Source organism: Cupressus sempervirens, chromosome 2 (genome assembly GCF_028749045.1).
Source record: "Cupressus sempervirens isolate cs-2001-9-10 chromosome 2, ASM2874904v1, whole genome shotgun sequence".
NCBI classification, from domain to species: Eukaryota; Viridiplantae; Streptophyta; class Pinopsida; order Cupressales; family Cupressaceae; genus Cupressus; species Cupressus sempervirens.
Genome location: NC_143119.1, coordinates 144,790,935 through 144,799,221, shown reverse-complemented (window position 1 = coordinate 144,799,221; position 8,287 = coordinate 144,790,935). Strand labels below are relative to the sequence as shown.

General features: G+C 38.0%; 2 pseudogenes; both read left to right on the top strand.

Moving 5' to 3' along the window:
- Window positions 1-2,895: 2,895 nt before the first annotated feature.
- On the top strand, window positions 2,896-4,051 carry LOC149571454 (25S ribosomal RNA; annotated as a pseudogene).
- A 1-nt stretch (window position 4,052) lies between these two features.
- Window positions 4,053-5,549, top strand: LOC149571453 (25S ribosomal RNA; annotated as a pseudogene).
- The last annotated feature ends 2,738 nt before the right edge of the window (window positions 5,550-8,287 follow it).

The window sequence follows — 8,287 nt, the reverse complement described above, 5'->3', positions numbered from 1 at the left end:
AAAATATAATCCAAAAAATAAAAAAATTACATAGAAAATAAAATGATAGACCTAAAAAATAAATTTGCAGGTCTAATATATCATACCAAATTTTGCAAATCGGGCCTTCGGGTGCCGATTTGAAAAAAAAAATTGCCTCAATTTTGACTTTTTCCCAACATAGACAAATTTATAGTCAAAATTCACCAAATTGACACTCCAGATGCAATGGTGAGGTCTACTTTGGCTCTAAATGCTCCCACTAGCTACAAATACTCCAGATCTGAATTGTAGTCTCTGAGAGGTGAAGAAAAAATGGTCTCCAATGGCTATTAAATGATGCTCCTATGGCTCCGATACCATGTAAGAATTTTCCTTAGGGAAAAATGATGCCAAGATCAAGAAGCTCAAGAACAAGTACAATATTGACCAAATGATGTATGATCATAATAACAATATGATAATAAATTGATGTACATACACACTAGGAGTGCCTGAATATAAAGGCCTCTAGAATGCTTCTAGAATAACTAGGAGTTAGCAAAATGATAAGCCTCACAACTAAGCACATGTCCACCAAGAGTGGATTATCCTCTATTAAGCATAGGAGTTAGTGTGATGATAAGAGGATAAGCCTACATAGGTGTGTCACATAAAATTATGTTGTAGACACCATGTGCTTAATTAAGAGTGCAAACAATTGTGTTGTCTACATGACAACTCATATGAGTATGCATACTCTTAGGTGTCTAACCTAATAAATAATAAAATAATGTATTCATCCTAAGTAAACTTAAGTGAAGTGTAACTAATAATTATTTACACTAACAACCCCCCTTAAGTGCAACTTAAGGGAATGCACTTAAGCTCACAAAAGCTATGATGAAATGCATAATGGGTCCTAACTACTAGGCCATGTTAGGTACCCAAGGATAAATGCAATGTTGTACATACAATGTAATGCAATCACTCTAAAAATGGAGAAAGAGGGAAAACCTCATGGGAAAAACCCTTTCCCAAAAAGAGAGATAAATACAATAAAAAAGAGAAGAGTCATGTGACCCCCTTGGTGAAAAATCCATCACCCCCAAGAGATCTCCCAAATGAAGATACTTGACCTCTGTGAAGGGCTTGGTGAAGATGTCAGCCATCTGCTACTCTATAGGACAATACTACAATCCAATGACCTACTCATGAATCAGTTCTCTGATGTAGTACATATGAACCTCAATGTGTTTGGTGCGTTGATGTTGCACTAGATGTTTTGAGATTTCAATAGCACTCTCATTATCATAATGGATGGTTGTGGGTCTAGTAGATCAAAACCAAACTCCTTCAAAATCTTCTACAATCAAATAGCTTTTGTTTCCATATTCACAACTCCTCGATACTCAACCTCAGTCGATGAAAGAGAAATAGTGTTCTACTTCTTACTCTGCCAAAAAATGGGGTTGGAACCAAGATGAAACATGTATCCTGAAGTAGACTTTTGAGAATCAAGATCTCGTACATAGTTCGAGTTTGTATAACCCACTAACTGTAGTCCAATACTAGCTGCATAACATATCCTATATATATGTGTACCCTAGATATAGTGCAAGATTCACTTGGCTACCTTCAAGTGAAGTTTATGTGGCTCTTGCATGAAGTGAGAAACCATGCCAACTACAAATGAGATGCAGGGCTTATACGTGTCAAGTAGATGAGGCTTACAACCAATTGTCTATACAATGTTTCATCAACAAGTGCAGTGGAACACTTTTCTTCTAACTTAACACCTAAAAGAAAGGAAGTAGGTTCAGCCTTGCAGTCATTCATGCAAAACTAAGCAAGTAGATCAAGAGCATACTTGGGTTGTGATAATGTGATTCTTGATGAAGATTGATGTATCTCGATACCAAGGAAATAATGAAGTAGACCCAAGTCTATCATTGAAAACCTATCCTACAAAGTAGCCTTGACACTATCAATAATGGATGTTGTGCTCCCTGTAATGATCAAGTCATCAACATAAAGAACAAGTAGCAAATGAGAATCATCTCTCTAAAGAATGTAGACATTTAGATCAGAATGACATTTGGTGAACCCTATTCAGAGAAGGAAAGCATTCATGTTGGCATACCAAGCTCTAGGAGCTTGTTTTAGTCCATAAATAGACTTTTTTCAACTTGCAAATCAAGGAAGAATCCTGAATGAATCCCTGTGCCTGCTCCATATAAATTTCCTCATCAAGATCACCATTCAAGAATCTACTCTTCACATCCATCTATTGATCAACCCATCTCTGAGTTGCTGCTATAGCTAGTGTCAAATGAATGGAGTTCATTTTGCAACTGGTGCAAAGGTCTTAGTGTAATCAATGCCAGGTACCTGAGAGAAACCTTTTGCAACAAATTGAGCCTAATGTTTATCCACACTTCCATCTATTGCAAAATTGGTCTGATAGATCCACTTACAGTGAATCAATTTTCTTCCCTTAGAAAGAAAGACTAAGTCCCATGTGTCATTTCTCATAAAAGAATTATATTCTTCCTCCATTGTTTTATCCCATTCTAGAATACCTGATGATTCTTTGAATGATTGTGGATTTGAAGCAACTGCAATATAAGTATTTGGGAGTGAGTTATGTTGTGATCTTGTTCTTCTGCAATATAAGTACATATATTCAAGCTAGCTCCTCCATCTATGAGAAATCTTTTGATTTTGTGATTTTGGAAAATGACTTCAATATGGAGAGGAGCATTATGAGGTTGGTGAATTGTAAGTTCATCATGTTTAGAAAAGGATACAAAGTGAGGTATAGTCAAATTTCCCACCATATCTTGGAATTGATCTTGGTCTAGATTCGTAGGGACCTGACTTTATAATAGAGCTTTTTCAAAAAAAATTCTATGGGATAATGACAATTGTAAAAGCTCTAATATGTATATTTGGGTTCGTGTTCTCTTGAGTTGACCCAAAAGGTCATATTTCTTAGACACTTTCAATGTGGACTGGCAAGATCCCCTATTAGGGGGTACATTACTGATCGACCCTAATCTTCTATGAAGGGTTCAACTATGAGCACACCAGTTGGGACCTAAAAGATGGTGAACTATGCCTAAGGAAACTCTAGTAGAGGAAACTAATTAGTATTTTCTTTCCTCTAAAGTTTCCCTCAAGAAATTTGGAGCTCACTTGAAAGTTTTATCAGGTTAAACAAATGATTTAAGGCATCAAGGGCATAACACCCTTGACCTATTCTCAAACTTTAAATAGGTAAGTCTGCACAACTACTCTATTGAGCCATGCCATGAAATCACAAGCTCAAAGTGGGCCATTTTTGGTAAGTAGAACTAACAATGTGAGATGAACTAAAAGCCAAGTTATGTTTCAAAATTATGTGCTAACCCAGATGTCACAAAGGGTGTTGGTTGATTGAGACAATAGGATGGTCATCATGAAAGTCAAAAACTACTAAGGAGTGTGTAACAACTCACCTACTAAATTAACTAGAAGCAAAAATGAAGGGTGCTAAAGTGCACAACCTATACTCAGTCATTTGGGCAAGTTCTAGGCTCTAATGATTAGGAGGATGTTGGGGTTGTTGTGAAACCTTAGGCATGAACCTATATGGAATAATCCGTAGTGCAAATCTTGGTGTTAGTACCAAATATTTGAATGAGAACTTTGAAGAGTATAGTGGAGAAAGGTTCCATGTGAACAACACTTGGACATGGGTTAGTCGAGCCTAAGAGATGGGAAAACCTTGTTTTAAGAGTGCACTTTACACAATAATGGATAGGGAATTGTATTAATATTCCTAAACTAAAACATGGTGATGGATGTTAATATTAGGAAATTTGGAGACATCAACAAAGGCCTCAAGAAAAGTTTTCTTTTCTTTACAACAGTCTTCCCACCTTGAAATTGGTTCTACCAAGGATAGGGTGTACTAACTAGAAGATCATTGCATGTCTCATAGTGTTTAGTGCACCTTTGAAAACCCTTAAAAATATTGAGGATTGAGTGTTATTCACTCTTGGTTGTACTCATAACCACATGAGGTCTCCAAGGTGAACAACCTCTAGTCAATAGAATAATGTAAGGGAAGTTAGCAAAATGGAAATGTAACTTTAGGAAAAGGATTGGCTCTGAGGCCTAGGCCTAGGGGTCTATGCCCCAAACTCATGGCCTATTGGTAGCCTACACAAGCTTCTCCTACAATAAGGGTGAGTGTCATATGCCAATCGGGTGACAGATGTAGGATGTTCTCTTCAAAGGGCTTTCCCTAGGTGGAGAACAATCAACTCAAAATGGTACAGACAAGGGGAATCTAACTATTTAGTTAAAATAAATCATTGTGATGGTCCCTGTGGATGTTGATACAATGTGATTTCTACCTAGTGCTCTAAATGTCAAAGTGAAGAAATTCAAGCAATCACGGCTAAATGATGGCAGCAACTATGACTCTCTTAAGGTAGCCAAATGCCTCATCATCTAATTAGTGACATGCATGACTTAATGATATTCCCATAGTCCCTATCTACTATATACCAAAACCTCAACAAAGGGAATAAGCTTGGTGGAATCAATGGGGAAAGAAGACCCTATTGAGCATGACTGTAGTCTAATTTTTTGAAATGACTTGAGAGCTGTAGAAAAAGTGGGAGCTTTCAAGTGCAAGTGAAATAACACTACTTTTAATGTGATTTTACTTATCTTGTGAGAAAAAAATGGGGCAATGCCCCTATTTGTAGCCTTAAGTTGCACCTAGACACATCAATCTGGGTGGAAGACATTGTCAAGTGAGGAATTTGGTTAGGTTGGCACATCTATTAAAAGATAACATAGGTGTCCTAAGATGAGCTCAAGGAGAATAGAAATCTTGTGTGGAACACAAGGGTAAGAGCTCATTTGATTTTGATTTTTAGTAGGAATGTAAACCATGAAAATCTAGCCTATCAATCCTTTATACTTTCATAATATGAAACTATCATTGTCAGAAAAGTTACCACAAGGATAACTAGCTTGTGGCAGCCAAGAATTCATAGCGATGATGCTTTTTGATCCATGAATGTTGGCTCTTCCTTTCATTGTGAAGAAGAATTTACCAAGTCTTGGATTTTTTACCCACCAATAGGGAATGTGAGATAGGTTTAGACCATTTTGAGGTAGGCTATTTTTATCCTACTAATGATCTATGTCACAATGGTAATTCAACTTAGTACGACAGAAACTATTGATTCACACATTTGGTCATCACACTTGATTGAAAAGCCACTGGCACAAAACTATTGCATGTCAAATTATAAATAAATGCCTCTAAGTCAAAATCCATGCTAGATATGACACTTATCTCTCTCTAGCTACATTGTGACCCATAATAGGGATGCTCTTTCACTCATAGGGCTCCATGTCATTCGTCATCTCCAATTGACACATATTTCTAGCAACCTTGGATATTAATTTCAAGATGCCAACGAGAAGAATCTTTCACAGATGACTTAAATAAGTGACAGAGTATTGTAAGTGGAAAAGTGGCCTTATTGTGATGATCCATTGAGATTTAACCTATGTCACCTTGATTTGTAAAAATCTTTTAGACTTTGATGTGGGTGGGGTTTGTAAGATTTTGTGTTCCACCCAAGGACAAAAAATCTTCTAAGTCCACAAGGTGCAATTCCACCCAAGTGCACAATGAAAATCCTTCCAAGTGCTAAGTATATTTTTCACCTAAAGCAACAAGTGCAATGAAATCCTTCAAGTGCTAAGTGGATTTTTCTCCTCGTGTGAACCTAAAAGCAACAAGGTGCAATGAAATATTCAAAGATATTAGTGGTTTTTTCTCCTTGTGTGAACCTAAAAGCTAAAAGGTGAAATTCCACCCAAGGGCACCAACACATCTTCTAAGTCCATGGTAGGGTTTGCTCCTCATGTGTACCTAAACTAACAAGTGCACTTTTGAGTTAAAGTTTTCTCCTTTCCATGTAGGTGATCTAATCTCCATTCACTTTTTTTTTTCTTCAACTCTAGAATTTCTCTAACTTTGAGATTTTCTTTTTATTCTTGAAAATTTTCAGCTTGAATCATATCAGCTATCCCAGCTTGAATCTAATAGGAAAATTGCCTCTTTTTCTTGTTGTGTGCACCTAAAGAAAATTTTTCACTTTTTTCATACAAGCCTCCTTTTTTTTCTTAAAACTTTCAACCCAAATCATGTCACCTAACCCTCCTCAAATATTTTTAGGCCAATCGCCTCAAGTCTTAGATGAATCAAATCCTTCACCTTGCCCCAAGTCTAGTCACCCAGAGTCATGTTGGTTAGCTCACTTTAAATCTACTAGGTCAATCACCTCGAGTCTAGTTGGCCCAAGTCATGTCAATTTTTTTCTTGAATCATGTCAACTTGGTCATCTTGATTCTAGTTGCCCTAAGTCATGTGCATGACTAAACCTCCAGACACCTTTTTTTAAACTTTGAAATATTTAAATTTTAGCCATATAATGTTGGCTACCTTGCCTCAAATTTTCTAGGTGGATCACCTTGAGTCTATTCGACAAGGCTAGTCAACCCAAGTCATGCTGATTTTTTTCTCAAATCATGTCACTTTGCTCACCTTCAATCTAGTTGTCCTAATTGATGTATCTGAGCTAACCTTGGCTCTCTCTCTCTCTCTCTCTCTCTCTCTCTCTCTCTCTCTCTCTCTCTCTCTCTCTCTCTCTCTCTCTTTGTTTTTTCAACTTCAAAATATTCATTCTTTTCATCGTATGAAGCCTCCTCTATTCATTTAAAAAAAAAATTCCAACACAAATCATATCACCTCACCAACTTAGTCCACCAAGTTTCCTCAATGAGTTTACTCTTTAAGTTAGCTTGCTAGGTTGGCTCACCAAGCTAGCTTGCAAGGTTGGCTCACCAAGTTGACTCTTCAAGTTTTCTCACTAAGTCACCTCACCAATTTTCCTCACCAAGTGGGCTTGCCAAGTCACCCCACTAATTCATCTCACTGAGTTGAACTAGCTAGGTGAATCACCTCATGTCTAGTCAGCAAGGCTAGTTGCTCGAAGGCATGTCAATTTTTAGATTTAATTATATCACCTCACTTGATTTTTTAGCTTGCCAATTCACCCCATCAAGTCGCCTCACCAAGTTGATTTTTTAAGTTTTCTCACTAAGTTGGCTTGCCAATCCACCTCACTAAGTCATCTCAACAAGGTGACTATTCAAGTTCACTCACCAAGTCACCTCACCGATTTGTCTCACCAAGTGGGCTTGCCAAGTTGGCCTCCCATGTTGCTACACCAAGTAGCCTCACTAAGTCCCCTCACTATGTCACTTCACCAAATCAACTCTTTAATTCCATTCACCAAGTCAGTTTGCTAGTTTGGCTCACCAAGTTGGCTCACCAAGATGACTCCTCAAGTTCTCTCACCAAGTTGCCTCACCAAGTCACACCACCAAGTTTCCTCACAGAGTTGCCTGACCAAGTCAACTCTTTGAGTTTTCTTGCTAGTTTAGCTCACCAGGTCAGCCTACCAAGTTGACTCTTCAAGTTTTCCCACCAAGTTGCCTTACTAATTTTCTTCACCAAGTGGGATCACTAAGTTGGTTACCCAAGTCACCCCACCTAGTTGCCCCACCGAGTTGAATCCATTAGGTGAATTACCTCTAGTCTAGTCGACAAGGCTAGTTTCTCCAAGGCATGTTAATATTTCTATCAAATTGTGTCACCTCGCTCAATTTTTTGGCTTGCCAAGTCACTCCACCAAGTTTCCTTCATTGAGTTGATTATTCAATTCCTCTCACCAAGTCAGCTACCAAGTCACCTCACCAAGTCATCTCACTAAGTCACCTCACCAAGTCAACTCCCCAAGTGAGTTCCCTAAGTCACCTCACCACATCACCTCCCCAAGTTGACTTGCTAGGTTGCCTCACCAAGTCACTTCATTGAATCACCTAACCAAGTCAACTCTTCAAGTTTTTTCACCAAGCCACCTCACAATTTCACCTCACCATATGGGCTCACCAAGTTGCCCCACTAACTCTCCTAATCAAGTCACCTTACCAAGTTGAATCTTTAAGTTTGCTTGCCTGGTTGGCTTCCTAGGTCATCTCACCAAGTCATGTCATCAATTCACCTCTTCAAATTTACTCACCAATTTTCCTCACCAATTCATCTCATTGAGTCACCACATTGAGTCATTTCACTGACTTGAATCCACTAGGTAAATCACCTCAAGTTTAGTTGGCAAGGCTAGTTACCCTAAGGCATGCCAATTTTTTGATTAAATTGTGTTGCCTTGCTCTATTTTTTGGCTCACCAAGT